This window comes from Octopus bimaculoides, chromosome 2, assembly GCF_001194135.2.
Source record: "Octopus bimaculoides isolate UCB-OBI-ISO-001 chromosome 2, ASM119413v2, whole genome shotgun sequence".
NCBI lineage: Eukaryota > Metazoa > Mollusca > Cephalopoda > Octopoda > Octopodidae > Octopus > Octopus bimaculoides.
In genome coordinates, this window is record NC_068982.1 from 96,082,571 (window position 1) to 96,098,260 (window position 15,690).

General features: G+C 35.5%; 1 protein-coding gene across 1 annotated transcript in view; it reads right to left on the reverse strand.

The window, feature by feature from the left end:
* Nucleotides 1-14,483, reverse strand: part of LOC106873213 (T-complex protein 11 X-linked protein 1) — a 51,034-nt gene extending 36,551 nt beyond the window's left edge. The window contains exon 1 of the mRNA XM_014920458.2: nucleotides 13,920-14,483. The gene's annotated coding sequence lies outside the window, so the exon portion shown is untranslated. The remainder of the gene's footprint in view (nucleotides 1-13,919) is intronic.
* Between the last annotated feature and the right edge of the window lie 1,207 nt (nucleotides 14,484-15,690).

Below are 15,690 nucleotides of genomic sequence, written 5' to 3' on the forward strand. Positions count from 1 at the left end.
AGGGAGTAAGAGAAAAATGAGAGGGGGGGAGCAGGAGGGAGCAAGAGAAAATGAAACAAAGAAAATATGAGGGAATAATAAAACAGAGGGAGAATGTCAGAAGTGAATAGTTTTGAATAAACACAGCACAAAAGCACACACTAACAAAGCATCAGTGGTTTAAAAATAGAGGGGTGGGGATAAAGATTGCATCAAAGGTTTACAAATTGGTAAGGAATGTTTAGGAGAATTCTTTTTTTTTTCTTAGGTAACATTCTAATAACAACAGGCTGTTAATCTACTGAAAACTCTGAAGGGTTTAGAAAACAGACACTGAGAGGTGGTTCAAATAGATAGATATAGTAGAAAGCCTGGTTGGATATCACAAAGAATATGTCTATTATGAAAGTGTGGTAGCTGAGTGGTTAAAGAGCTGATGTGCAGCATCTTCGTTATTGTTTACTGCCAAACAAGTGTCACTCCTGCACCATCATTCTTGAAACTGTCTATTTTTTTTTACTATTTGACATCACCAGAACTTTGTTCTGTTTTGCTCCCCAACCACTTCTACCCTCCTGCCAGAAAGCAGCAAATATGTGGAAGAATTTCAAAGCAACCTGGAAGTTTCAATCTTGTCCTACAATCTGCTGAATGAAGCAGTAAAATCTTCCTCCACAAATTCTTTTTTAACTTTAAGATTAGGTGGAAATGACTAGAACACTGAGCAAATGCCAACATTCAATCTTATCTAACAAACTGGACAATTTATATTTCTTCATCAACAGTGCTGGACTTGTGGCTTGTTAGAGAGCTGTTTACCAATTTTATAAAATTTGTCCAAGTTGAGCTGATCAGTGTCATTCTATGAGGAAAGTTATCTGATTGAGAGGATAGAACTTCTGTGGAAATACTCTTTCAAAATTCTCAAACTTTTAAAAGTTGTGTATGAGGGAACAGATATTACTTCCTCCCAATTAAAGAGGAGTCCCATTATAAACTATGCGTAATATACTTTTTCCTGTTAGTTCATATTGTCCTCAGTACAGTGGCAGTGTGTTGCATGCTAAATGCATATACATTTTAAATGTTTCAATCAACACAACTAGAGTGAAAAATATATGGTAACAGCTTTGTTTTAAGAATCTCATAAGATATATATATAACAGCATGTGGATTCAATGAAAAGCCCTGTGTGAAAAGCTAGGCATAACTTCTCAAAACACATCAAATATTTTTGTTTCTAAATTTAATGCATCACTGCCTATGCTGCAAACCAAAGATAGTTTTTTTTAACAGTCTCTATTGCCTTCATCTGTTATTAATGATGATGGATGAAAATCTTAGTTGTCCACCCTACTAGGACAGCACTGTCTGTGGTCGAACAGTCCAATGCATGAATGACAACAGTCTTTGCTGCACAAGCCACACTTGTGGGCTGTCCTGGTGCTGCTTGAGTTGTCCAGTTCTATCTTTCAGGTTTGGACAGTATGGCATGAAGAACAGGCTGTTGCCCCTGCCCCCATGTTGCTGATGGATCCAATGAAACAGTAGTAAAGATCAGAATATTATTAATTGTCTTTAACGAACTGAAACCAACTCTTGCATAAAATAATTTTGCTTATGGTGAAACTGTTAGAAGATAACAAAAGGCATTAACTCTTTTGATACCAACCTCCCTAACACCACCCCTGGTCATGATACAAACATGCTGTTTTAAAGTAACTTAAATTAAATCTTTCCATCAAAACTTCATGTTAATTTGTTACAAACCTCAGATTAATTATGACAAAATTATTTTACCAAGCTCTTCATTATTTTCAAAATTAACTGAAACAAAAGTAGTGCATTTCAATAGAAATTTGGTAACAAAAGGATTAAGAATTATACTTAGCAGGTTTTCTTTTATCCTAACCCAACGTAAATTGGAGGATATGTATAAGATATTTTTTTCACTACCAGACAAAGATGAATGGGATGAAACGTTATATTCTTCACTCCTAATGTCACTGAACTTATAGAACTATGAACTTTTTTTAAGGAATAACTGTTGCTGATTTCTATGGATCTAGATTCTTCACAATGTGTGAAGTTGGCTGCAGCGGAAAAGCCAAACATGTGCAATCAACAAGTAAAATACTCAGAAAGTAGTATTACATAAATGTACCAAAGTACTATTTCTGTTTCCTGGATTCCAGTAATCAAACAGAATCCATCAACAGTTTAAATCTATATCCAAAGATCTTTAGGTTTATCCGAAACAGGAAACAATAGAAAAATAAAATTAAACATTGCAATCAGTCTAGGTGCAGGCTTGGCTGTGTGGTTAAGCATTCTGTTTCACAACCACATGGTTCCAGATTCAATCCCACTGTGCAACATCTTTGGCAAGTGTTTAATACTGTAGGCTAATGCTTTCGAGGGTGAAATTAAAAACATTCCATGTAGAAGCCTGTTATGTGTGTGTGTATATATGGACATATCTGTGTGTATGTATGCATATATATATACACACATCATCATTGTGGTTTAATGTCTGTTTTCCAGGTTTGCATAGTTTGATGGTTTGACTGGAGCCTTCAAGTCAGAGGAGCTCCAATGCCTGAATGTCTGATTTGGTATGATTTTTATGGCTGGATACCCTACTGTGTGTGTGTGTGTGTGTGTGTGTGCGTGTGAAACTGTGCAAGTACACGTGGAGGGGTGTTAGCAAAACACCAGTATAAAAACTGTAAGCCCCTTTATTTTCAAAATTAACTTAGTCGTTCAATAAACAGCAATTAACAAAATAAGTACCAAACTGAAATAAATAGTGGAACCAATGCAATCAGCCAAAACCTATGAAAGTAGAGCCCCAGCAGTCCAATGATTGAAACAAGCCTGAGTTTTATTTAATCTCAACCATTGTTGTGTTCAAAGAGAGAAAATGGAAATAATATTTGTTAGTATTGTGAAACACTGAACAAGATAAACAAATATGGAGAAACAAAAGTTGCTAAGTAGAAGAAAAAAATGAGATGAATGAAAAGTAACAAGTTTGCAACTAAATGTTGCTAGTGTTTTGATGTGAACACTTCTCAAACATTAATCAAATCCTATATACTAAGCAAAAAGTTCTGATGTTTTCATCTCTGTCCACTACACTACATGGGTTTTGATATACTCTGGTCAGCTGGTGACCCCTTGACCTTGCATAAATTTCTATTGGTTAATGTGATCCACACTTACACACACACACACACAGATGCGCGCGCACACAGACACACACAGATAATGTGTTGGAGCAGTTGTCTATTGAACTCATCATCGTCATCATAATCATCGTTTAATGGCAGCTTTCCATGCTGGCATGGGTTGGACGGTTTGACTGGGGGCTGACAAGCCAGAAGGCTGTACCAGGCTCCAATCCGATCTGGCAAAGCTTCTACAGCTGGATGCCCTTCCTAACACCAAAATATAGCAAATATCTCCTGCAGACCAATGGTGGGATAAAATGCAATGTTGAAGCTGCCTAGCAGGATTTGAACTCAGTCATTAATCAATGAAATTAATTACTACTCAGCATGTAACTACCTGTGCCACTCGTACAGGCCTAATAATTATCCTTTCTACTATAGGCACAAGGCCTACAATTTTTGTTGGGAGGAGGGGGTTAGATAATTACGTCGACCCCAGTGCTCAACTGGTACTTGTTTTATCAACTCCAAAAAGAATCAGAGGCAAAGTGGGCCTCAGCAGCATTTGAACTCAGAACGTGAATCTGGAAGAAATGCTGATAAGCATTTTGTCCAGCTCATTGCTTTCGCAGACCTGAAAACAATCTCATAGTAAATTATATTAAGGTAATAGTAAAAATACTGGTTTTAAATTTTGGCTCAAGACCAGTAATTTTAGAGTTGAATGATTATATATTTTAATGATTTAAGTTTGCATGTTTTATATTGGAGAGGATTGCCAAAGTTCATTGATTAACTAACATCATGTTCATGCAACATCTTACAAGAAGCAAATCAATTCTATAGATGTTTCCCTTGACACAGCATGGCAGACAAGTTTGCTAGCAACAAATTATGTGAAAAATATCATCCCTCTTGACTTGAGAGGTTTTTTTTTCTTTCTCAGAAGTGATTATTGAGGGCAGTGGATTAGCAGAATTGATACAATGGCAAAGAAATTGCCTTATTTTATTTAGTTATATCCTCTTATATTCCAAGTTGAAATCCTGCCAAAGACAACTTTGCCTTTTGTCTTTTTTAGTGTTAACAAGAAAAGTACCAGTCAAGTACCACTGAAGTCACATTTTAATTGATTGTTCCCTCCCTTCAAAAATGAGTAACCTAGTGCTTATGTTGGAAATTATAATTAGCAGACACCTACAGATGATTGTGACTGTTTTAATTGCCATTATGAACTACTTCCTTTTATTTATATAGCAAACATAAAACCGTCTGCAGCACATCATTACAAACTGTACAAGACCACAATGAAATAAACATATTTAAAATGAATGTTGATGTGGACATGTGAGGAGCATAGTTTATTATTGTAGCAAACTCCAACCATTGCAGTCTCTTCTACTACACATAAAATCAACTCTAAAACACAAATATATCTTCAACACTACCCCAACACTATCCTTCTCCCTCAGTCCAGTCAAACACAAAACACACACATCTACACACAGACTAGCAGAAGCATCAATAATCTCATCAGCAACAAACACTGTACTGGGTAGCAGAGCCATCAATAAGCACAAAGGAACAATTGCTGCACTCTCACTGACTCCACTTCCACTGCAGTGATCACCAGAACCTACTGATATAGTAGAAGTCAACAAGATAACCTCATGAGGCAATGAAGAGCCATTACACAGATGCTTAATCAGCTGGGATTAACAGCCAAATTACCTTAAAATTACACTTTACCTTCATCATCATCGTTTAACGTCCGCTTTCCATGCTAGCATAGGTTGGACGATTTGACTGAGGACTGGTGAAACCGGATGGCAACACCAGGCTCCAATCTAATTTGGCAGAGTTTCTACAGCTGGATGCCCTTCCTAACGCCAACCACTCAGAGAGTGTAGTGGGTGCTTTTCCGTGTCACCCGCACGAAAACGGCCACGCTCGAAATGGTGTCTTTTATGTGCCCTTCTTAAGAAAAAAATAAAAACTAGATCACACACACACACATGCCTAACAAAATCAAAGAAATGGATTACTTTTAACCTTTGGTGTGATCAATCATGACTGCCTGGAGAAAACAAAAAGCTGGTATACAAATTTTAAAAATTTTGAATATACTGATTTCAAATTTTGGCAAAAGCCAGCAATTTTGGGGGAAGGGGTTAAGTCAATAAGATCGATCCCTGTGCTCAACTAGTACTTGATTTATTGACCCCAAAAGGCAAAATCGACATCAGTAGAATTTGAACTCAGAATGTTAATGACAGATGAAATGCTGCTAAGCATTTTGCCCCGCATGCTAACGATTCTGTCAGCTTGCCATCTTAAATATTGAATATATTGAAAAAAATATCTGCTGAGATGGAATATAAATATATTTAAAAAATAAAGAATTTACAAGTGAGGTAAATAAATCTATAATTGTTGGGTAATACTTAACAGCTGTGCTTGAATGAATCAGTTGTAATGGGTAAAGCAAACAGTGAATTGGCATTTCTTGAGAAAATCATTCTATCTTCTAATGAGTAAACATCATCCTAAAGTCTAAACCATGCAGTATTAAACTAAATGTCAAAAGTGAGTTTTTAACACTTATGTCACCATATTTCAACTGAAATACACTGCTTTGGTTTCAATTAATTTTGAAAATAATAAAGAATTTAGTAACTCAGTCATTATCAAGCTAGGATTTGAAACATAAATTACCACAAAATTTTGATGGAAGGTTTTCAAATCACTTTAAAACAGGATGTTCGTATCATGAAACTAGGGATGGTTTTGGGTTGATTGTAACCAAGTAGGACCAAAAGGGATAAGAAAGTTATCAGGTATATTATGCAACTACATAGAAACTTCCAACACATAATTTCATTCTTCTTCTTTATACATTTATGGCCTTGTATCTATTCCAAATCTGAACTACTTCCACTAAAGCATTTATGGAAAATCTCTCATTTAATCTCTTCTAAATTTATCAGGCTTCATATATGATTAAAAGAACATTATAAGTGAAATTTAATTTCAATTCCTTGCAAATCATGTAAATCACAACTTCCCATTTCTCAGAACCTTACAGTTCCTCATGTTTTGATTCTGGTTGGTAATCTCTTTGATACATTTATACCACTTGGAAATGAATGAATGTCACTATTTCCTATTTTCCTTCTTCTATAAAGCTAAGAGATTGTGTCAACTTTTTAAATAAAGTGTGACTATAATTATAAATAATACTGAGAATAATATTTCAGCAACAGTCAACTCTGTTCAAGCAGACCTATTTTCAAACCTATTCCAACCATGACCTTCCCATTTTCTGTATCAGGAACTACTATCATCCAATATCATCTTTATTTAAGATGGTAGGTCTGATTTGAGGGGAAATTAGACTGTTATTTCAGGCAAGTCAAGTGACTACATAGAGACTCACTTGTTAGTTCAATTTCAGCAAACAGTTAAAAACTGTAAGAAGCCTCTATTTGATCACTTGACTGTTAGAAATAACAGCCAGATCCCCATTAGATCACATCATGCTGTCTCTAAAACAGGAAAAGACACATTAGATAATGTAGTCCTAGGTACACTGTAGCTGAATAAAAAGACAAGGTAGTCATGGCTAGGATACTTTTGATCGTTGGTTTATTTGATCGGGGATTGTCTTGGGCCAAGCATTAACAAAGCAACTGTGAAGATTGTGGTGCAAAGAAATTTCATTTCAAAACAAATTTAAAGCAAGTAAATATTGCCATAACTTCAACTACATCCAGAAAAGGATCAGCCAACTGACTGGCATAAAATTATTCACAAACATGTTCCAGCCTCTGGTCCTCAGATGTGCTTTCTTCTCTGCCTTTTCTATTACTACAATAATGGCTTCTACTGCTTAGATCTGGTTGAGCACATATCACCTCCATTCAGTCATTTCTGTCTCAGACATCTTCTCATCACCCTTTTTGTGTCCAGCCCTCTGGCCCTGAACTAATCCCAACACCCAGTTCTTCCTCCTCAGGTCAGCCTTCTGGGATTCCCTCCTTCTCCCTATTTTTCCTGCAGATGTTGACTTACATAGATTCATGAAGAATGTTAATGGCATTAATTTCACTGTTGTAGGAAGGCTTGCAAAGTTCCTCCAGATCTAGTAAGTCAAAACGTTTTTTTTTTTGTGTGTGTGTGAGAGAGAGAGAGAGGGGGAGAGGGAGAGAGAGAAAATAATAATGTATTTGCAAGATATTAATTCCAAGTTGTACAGTCTCATTATCAAAGACCGATATTTTGAATTCATTTGTACCACATCCTGGGCAAAAATAATGCCTGTTAGTGTTCTTCTTCCTTTAATTGCAATTAAGCTTGTGCTTGTTAGGATAAAAATAGTATTTTGTTCTTTTAAACCTCAATGGAGGTTTATAAGTCTTAAAAATTCATTCTGAAACTGCTGCTTACAAGCATAGTGTAGTGAATAAAGGCACTGAAATGTGGTGCAGTCACCTAGAGGTTATGAATTCAACTCCAAGTAAGGAACTAAGGTGAATCACAAAACACCTGAGGAGGGAGAAGCATACACAGTTGAAATGTAGTAAAAGCAGCAATCAAGATGAGAGGACACTGCCCTGACTACATGGAGTTTGTTTTGGACGATGGGGTAGTTATAAAAAAAATACCACACTGAGTGTGCAGTCATGTCTTAAAATAGGAAGCTGCATGGCATATTAGGGAGAGTAAGATTTGTGGATCACATGCCAGTGTGCAACCAACAATGTGCCATAGGGCAGACTGAGATTACACAAGCCACAAAGAAGCAAATACACACCACTTGAGATGTTAGAACTAGTAGCTAAATCTCCCTCAAATTACATTTTAATCATAATGCAATCCTATATGCATAAAGATTGGGTGGTTTACAGCTGATCTGGTACTAAATACTAACAGAGGTACACAACTAAACCATAACACTCTATTTTATAGAGAAACCAGTAATTAAATGACACTTTCTAAACTTTCTTGGTAGTTTTGCAACTTAGCTGATATGAGATGCCTTTTATTTCACATTGAGTCTATGCACATGATAGGTATATGTCAATGGTTTGCCTTTTGTTTTCATACTTCACTAAGTAATTGTTTATTTTATTCCCTATTCTATCATTAATGTATACAAGTGTACAGTAAACTATGGATGTGAATTAAACATACTGTTTCTATCAGGGGAATAGTTTTAGCATTCCACTGGGAAGCCACTGTTGGACCATGACATATAGTTATGATAGATATCTGAAGATTTGAATTTATTCTGATATGGAATTATCAACTCTATTCTCTATTACTCATTGCTTTGAGGCAGTTGGCTAAATAAATTATTATTGTGGACATATTTAATTAATGTAATTACAACAAATTGATAACAGAAATTTGCAACTCTAATAATTAATACAAACAATGGAGTTACAATATTGAAAAAGCAGATGGTTGCATGCATGCCTACAACAAGCATTTTAAGTCCATTTTCCCAACTAAAATACAAGTCCTGTAGGCCCTATGACAGTCTATTCCATTTTGACTCATCCACCACACCATTTTTATTCTTTCTAGCCCTTTCTTGTCACCAATTCTGTTATAAGCAGTATAAATTTTTCCTTCAGTTTCAATAACACTGTCCCCCTCAGCATGCCACTCAGTTCCTGAAACTTCCACGTATTTGCTACTTCTATCTGTGCTGCAGGGATAATGTCAGTGAACCATGCTATGCAGTTAACAGGGGCCTTTGGATTTGAACTTACTCCTGTTTTGGATTACTTTCCCTATTTATTCGGATAAATAAATAACTTGTGGATTTAATGCAAATAGTATTTTCCATACAGATATCACGAAATGAGAAAGAGTAGAATTAAAAAAAAAAGAATCATGTTAGCAAAATTTTTTAAATGATGGAAGGTACAAGTGCTATTTATATACACATGTACACAATTGCATGCATACATAGCAACTATCACTGAGTGTGATCTCTTTTCTCCATTCAACAAGTCATTTCACACCTTCAATTTTCAGGGCATTTCAAGTTCAACAGTTCCACCATCTTCTGCTCCTGTCAGATACACTTTACAATTAACAGTACAGTCAAAACAGTTATGACGTAAAGCCCAAATTTATTCGGTCAAAATTACTTGTATTATGTGGCATCACTGCAATCATGAAACTCAGAGATGTCCTACATTCTATAACAATGTAGGATTATTCAACTGAAAATTTTCACTGCACTGTTAAAAAAATAAACTCACAGAAAGACTTATCTAAGACATGGCTAAATTTTTAAATCTAAACAAGAAACAAGAACTAGCTAAAGATTTCCCTCTAAAGCTCAGTTTGCATCTTCCTTCAAGTAAATTCTTCCCAAAGATGACTCAGAAACTGAACGCTTAAAATTGGTTTTTATTAACAGAATTGCTCAGACAAAAATGTTCTCTATTATCAGTAACTGGAGAAATTGATGGTGAATTGCTAGGAACTAATGCTGTCAATATTCAATTTCCAACACTGCTAAATCACGCTAATCTTCATAACAACTTTGAGTAGTATAACACCACCATGTAGGACATGCAGAAACTCAAAAGGTGTCCACAAACAAATGATTTATTTTTTTATGGATGAATTAACGTTACATTTGTAGTTTTCAAATAATTTTGTTCTATACTTTATTATAAATAGATACGCATGCTCAGTAAACGATGGGTCTAAATAAAACGTGTTTGCCGTTTCTATCCGCAATTCAGCTTTAGTGTGCTGCAGGAATAACATCAGTGAACCACACTTCGCAGTTAACAGAGGCCTTCGGATTTGAACTTACTCCTGTTTTGGATTACTTTCCCTATTTATTCGGATAAATAAATAACCTGTGGACTTAATTAATGTAAATAGTACTTTCCATACAGATATTACCGAATGAGAAAGAGCAGAGTTTAAAAAAAAGAATCATGTTAGCAAAATTTTTGAAATGAAGGAAGGTACGAAGGTAACAAGTGCTATTTATATATACACATGCACACAATTGCATACATACATACATAGGAATAAACACATGTAATAGATACACATATGTACATAAACGTATATCCACAAACATTTACATACAACTCTGTTAAAAGAAATACTAATTAAATTCAATTACAGAAAGACTAATTAACGAGAAATATTAACCGAATTAACACACTATCACAATAGACGTACAGTGAATGCTATTTCTTTTTTAATCTGATACACATTTACATCGTCACATACTCATACGGAAGGACGTTAACCTGAGGCGTAAAAACAACATCAACAATAATAAAGAGTTGAAGAATTATGTAATATTCTGATAGAAGTGAGGGTATAGATTCAGTAAAACAGGGTCAGAAATGGTCACTGTACCCTAACAGTTAAAACTACAAGGTTCATAGAACAAAAGCAGGGTAATTTGGCCCAATTCTATTTTGGAATGAGGTAGTGGGAGGGGGAGGAACAAGCTGGGATTGATAATTAAATTATAACTTTCAATTAGTCGACTGTCAGCCAGGATATTTGCACTCAGACTAAATATTCATGACATTGCAATGCACTGATTGTTTACTTTAAAGGAAAAACGTTAATCCAAAAACTAAATTTTACTAATCAGGCAAGTCAACGGTTCAAAACACTGGCCTATAATCTTTTACATTTAGACTAAATTTAGAAATGTTTTCCTCTTGTTTAGCTCCAGAACAGATCTGAATTGGGCAGACGATTAATCAAAAGGGCTCCTCATTTTCAGACATTGCATCGTAACCCAACATTTATTATTTTTAAGACGGCAGGGCAAGTTGGCTGTTATTTCTAGCATATCGAGCAACCACATTGCGGCGTCTTTGATGACTCATGAGCATGTGTATTGTTCCGGTGTCTTGTTTATTTAAGAATTCGGACATAAACACCTTCGATTGGTACTAAATCAATCGGTAACAGACTGCAGCAATACAAAACAGTAAACACAAACAAGGAAAAATATTACTGAAGCATTGATACAAATATATTTTAATATGAAAACATGAATTAATAAATTAGATATCCTCCTAAAAAGGTAATAAACCTGACTATTAGCCTTTCTGGGCAAATGTTCCCCTCATGCTAGTCAAATTAGGAGGCCACTTCTCAGAAAGTCGGAGATAATTGTCGAGAAATAAAACAAACGAACACATACAAAAAGGGTAAGTTCCACCTTCAAAAAGAAGGACACGATAGATAATATAGTCTAGTCTTAGATACACAGTGATCGGTAAAAAGACTGGTTAATCATGGTCCGAATGCCTCTGATCATAGATCTGCTCAGTCAAGACTGACTCAGGGCTAAACGCTGGGCAAAATGCTTAGCGGTATTTCGTCCGCTTTACGATCTGAGTTCAAATTCCGCCGAGGTCGACTTTGCCTTTCGAAGTACCTGTTGAGCACAAGTCGATATAATCGACTTACCCCCGCCCCGGAAATTGCTGGCCTTGAGCTAAAAATTGAAACCAATATTTTACACAATATAGAAAGCGGCGAGCTGGCGAATCGCCAATGCACCCGGACAAAATGCATAGCGGCATTTCTTCCGACTTTACATTCTGAGTTCAACTGACCCCGATGTAGACTTGGTTTTTCATCCTTCCCGGGTCAATAAAATAAGTACCAGTTGAGTACTTGGATCGATGTAATCGACGAGTCCCATCCCCGAAATTGCTGACCTTGTACCAAAATTCGAAACCAATACATACATACATACATACATACATAGGTGTGTATGTGTGTTACGTCGATGTTGTGTTAAAATTGTTTCCATAACAGCATAATGTTTTCTAAAAGAATACAAGAATAAAAGTCATAGAAACTATATAAATCTTATATATATATATGAAAAAAAAAAAAAACCGAACTTCCGAGCAGTTCTATAAATTTAGAGATGCGTTTATGAGCTGGACTAGGAATTCTATGTGTTGGGTGTCAGACATTCCACATTCTAGTATAATACATACATGCAATCAGTGCCTGTGGTATAAGTTCGATATCTGGTTGATTCAGTTCCATACACTTAGCATTCGTGTGTAGTAGCTCGGAGACGAAGAACAGAAAAGGCCGAACGATCCATTTAAGGTTATAGGACGTTTCTATTCCATTCATTTGTAAACATGCTCCTCTCTCTCTCTCTTTGTGTGTCTACCAGCTAGTTGGTCAAGAGTTCAAATCCATGGAAGGTATTTTTTTAATTCATTCTCACTATAATGTCCTTTGTTCTGTCTAAATGTTGGAGCCAGTTCTTTCAGGAATATTATTTTCAATGAACCGACTTTCTGTCCAGAAAACATCTATCGTCTAAACCCACAATGCATAAGCACAACAGGACTCATAGGTTTTAATTATATATCCTTCGTTTACTACCACACATATATATGACTAGTCAGACACAGACAAATACATTTATAGACGGACAGAAATATAAATGAAGCAAAAAGTCAGTCACATATATAGGAAGATACTAATTAAGTTTTGGAGTGCGATTCGAAAGTGTGTGGGTTTTTGTTTTTTTTTAGTTTATTTTTGAATTTGGGGGAACGATCTTTTAGTTTCTGTTTTGGCAGGTCTCAACACGCCAGTCTTCCACACCCCATCGTGCATTAAGAATAACATCATAAAAAGTGATATTTCAATTTAAGACAATTTCAGGATAATATCGAAATTAAAATAGTGAACCATTTTAATTTTATATATTCAGTTTAAACAGTTTGTAAAAGCTTTTGCAATGAGAAAAATAGAATTGTATTGTAACGTAAAGGGGTAAAATACCTCAGAGAGAGAGGGTGGGTGGGTGGCAGCTATTCTACTACCACTGAAAAGTATTTCTAGACACGAGTCAACGAAGGACTATATACATAAATCGAAATAGCAGCTAAATTGCCCTTCATTCTCTTAAAAACGAAAGATTATTTTAAAAAATCTGCTCGATCTAAACTGACTTCCAATTAGCTGAGATAAACAAAAAACTATATTTCTACATAAACGGTTATGATTCGCAGCTGAAGCCATTCCTTTCATTTAGTATTGCATATGCTTTTAGTAAAGGCATAAGCAACACACTCATTTCTACACCCCCTAGAAATATGTCACTTTGTGTCGAAGTAAAAAAAGAAACATATCAACACACGATTTCGGTTCTAAGCCAGAATTGGAACCGTTTTTATCATATAAGGGTTCCACCTGACAAGTCTCCGAACACCAACATGAGCTTTATGGTCTTGGCAGATGCTATTCATGTATATATTATACTTTATGATCCTTACAATATAGGAAAAGGCATAATCATCACAACTTTCATCTCCCTTTCACTATGCCCAATCAAAAAAAAAAAAAAAAAAAAAAAACATCTGCTGAAACAACCATAAAACATTCAGCTTCGCCTTCCTATATTTTAGGTTCGAGGCAGAGGGCGATCCTTGAATATAGTTCAAATCTCACAATGTTTGCCTTCAGCTTTCATCTCTCAAAGACCGACGGAGATGATTTTCATAAACTCTTCTTTCCTCACAAAAACAAAACGGGCCGTACTCCAAGACAATAGAAATCAACATTGTTCTATACAAAGACCACACACAAAACAAAATATAAATAGACGTGCAAGCAACAGATAACAAATGAGCTAATTCAGAACAATCTACAAGTCACTTCGTAAAGTCTTATCTGGTCGGTCTAATACAACATAGAAGGAACCAATTCGACCTCACTCACCTGTATTTTCCTGGGGAGTAGAGAAAGGTAATTTAACCCACACGGAACCACAATAATTCAAGAAGACTATTTTTGTTATTATTATTCTGACTTATATTTTGGTTCTTTTTGAAATTGAGGCATGAAAAATGGAATATGCTATAAATTTTTGAAAAAATAAAGCTTTGATCTTGTTGTCGAACGTACACAATATATTATATGCCTTGTTCGACTTGGCGTTCTGTGAATGATTATCGTGGTTCTTCTGTTTTTTTGGTTTTGTTGATTGGTTATTTTTTAAAAAACCACAACAAAAGGTTGGTTGGTTGGTTGGCTGGTTGGTTAGATTAGTTGACGTTAGAACAATTACGAAGTACAAACTATGTTACGTTCAAACATTTATATAGAGTACACATTTAGGGGTCTATATGTTGAAGTTGAGTTGATTCTACAAAACCACTGCCCTCTTATCTAAACATATATGTAAGTATATATATTATATATGTGGTATACATATGCGATGTAATTACGATGGGCATAAGAGCACACAAACTAACGCTCAAATGTTGTTTACGGAAGTGACGTCACAACCACTAGTGATACATTGATTGGTTGATTATAACTTGTTGTTATTGTCCTCCCTATCCTTCTACAACGCACATAAGCAGACCTCAAAATACGGCTAGAAAGAGAGAGGGAGAGAGAAGAAGAACGGACAAATAAGATAAAACACATGATATGATGGAGCGGGGAGGAATAGAAAGTGAGAGGTGATATGGAAAGTAAGAATAAGGTATGAGAAAGCTAGAGATACCGAAAAAAAAAACAAACAAAAGAGAAAGAGTTATATCTAAATTCTACCGTTAGGTATTGCTGTTTTGTCTTTTTTATGGTTTTGTTGTCAACGTAATCGAAGCAATGTCTTTCAAGTAAATTTTGCTGTAAAATCATATCAATCGAAGAATAGTAAGAGATAAAACGTTATATTTCATTGAGAAGAACCATAAAAAGGGGGATGAAGACAAGAGCGCTGAAAAAAAATGCCTTGCAACGATAGGGTAGATTCCCCCACCCTCACCCCTCTTGGTTGTGAGTTCAAATCCCATAGGGGTCAACTTTACTTTGTTTCGTTCAAGTCGCACATCTTTAAATAACGTGTTTATGCCTGAGGAAATTAATCTGAATTGAAGGGAAAATTCAAAAAACGAAATTGATGTTCAGCCTGAAGTCAGTCTTGCACAAGCTGTGCTAGGGTAAAAGGCATTTTAGCCGTTACCCTCCGGTCTTTTATCCAATGTTTGTAGAACTACATTATTTTCAGACGGTTGGGTGTGATTTGCGTGAAGTCTTGGTAACATTTCGAGAGGAGAAGTAATAGCTTGAAGGGTGATGCTCAGTTGGATGTTTGGCTGAGTCGAGACTCGATTTATTAACAGCCATCAGCTGGTCACATTTCTGCAACTATCTTTGACCATCTGCTATTTATGATCCAAGGCAATTTTTGTACGACTTACAATCGATTGAATCGTCGCTTTATTAGTAATTCTGGATTATGTAAGTCAATTTCGTTGATATATGAATAAATTAATGTAAGGCACCTAGCTTAGATATAACTCTTTACTTTGTTTCGTTCAAGTCGCACATCGTTATTATTTTGAAAAAAAATTTTTTTTTCACTGACATTGACATTTATTATATAAGAGTGTTTACCGTTTTACAAAATTAATAAGAAATATATAAAATCTGAAAGGGGTGGTAAGGCTCATAAATTTCTTGTTTGAAAATAATGTGG